Here is a 957-nt window from a genome sequence, read left to right as displayed (position 1 = left end):
CACAGAACTCCCTTGGTCCACCTGATTCCTGCATACAGGCAGCAACTAAAACTCTGTAAACCTGCTGTGAGGACATCTAAACAGTGGACCAGTGAGGCTGTGGAAGATTTGCGGGCGTGCTTAGACTGTACTGACTGGGATATGTTCACGACTGCTACCAATAGTCTGGATGAACTCACAGAGGCTGTGACGTCCTACATCAGCTTCTGTGAGGACTGCTGTATCCCAACACGTACCAGGGTGAACTTTAACAACAACAAGCCCTGGTTCTCAGCAAAGCTCAAAAGGTTGAGGTTGGAGAAGGAGGAAGCGTTTAGGAGTGGGGATAGAGACAGATTCAAGGAGTCGAAGAACAGGTTTAGCAAAGCGGTGAGAGAGGCTAAACGACTGTACTCAGAGACACTAAAACACCAGTTCTCTACTAACGACGCTGCTTCTGTCTGCAAAAGGGCTCAGGCACATCACCAACTACAAACCCAGAGCGCCCCACACCACTAACGACTCCCGCCTAGCCAACGACCTGAACGAGTTCTACCGTAGATTTGAAAGACAATTGGACTGTCCTGAACCACCCCTTCCCACCCAAGAGGCCCCATCCCCCACCCATACTACAGAAACGACTCTCTCCTTTCAGGAGGGAGAAGTTAATGGGCTTTTCAAGAGGCAGAATCCACGCAAAGCAGCCGGGCCGGACTCTGTCTCTCCAGCCACCCTCAGGCACTGCGCTGACCAGCTGTCTCCGGTGTTCACCAACATCTTTAACACCTCCCTGGAGACATGCCATGTACCAGCCTGTCTCAAGTCCTCCACCATCATCGCTGTGCCCAAAAAGCTAAGGCCAACAGGACTAAATGATTACAGACCGGTCGCCCTTACATCTGTGGTAATGAAGTCTTTTGAGCGCCTGCTCCTGGCACACCTCAAAGCCATCACAGACCCTCTCCTGGACCCCCTTCA

This window comes from Petromyzon marinus, unplaced genomic scaffold (assembly GCF_048934315.1).
Source record: "Petromyzon marinus isolate PM22_M1 ecotype Great Lakes invasive population unplaced genomic scaffold, UKy_Petmar_22M1.pri1.0 PM_G_Scaffold_21, whole genome shotgun sequence".
NCBI lineage: Eukaryota > Metazoa > Chordata > Hyperoartia > Petromyzontiformes > Petromyzontidae > Petromyzon > Petromyzon marinus.
This window is presented reverse-complemented; position numbering follows the sequence as displayed.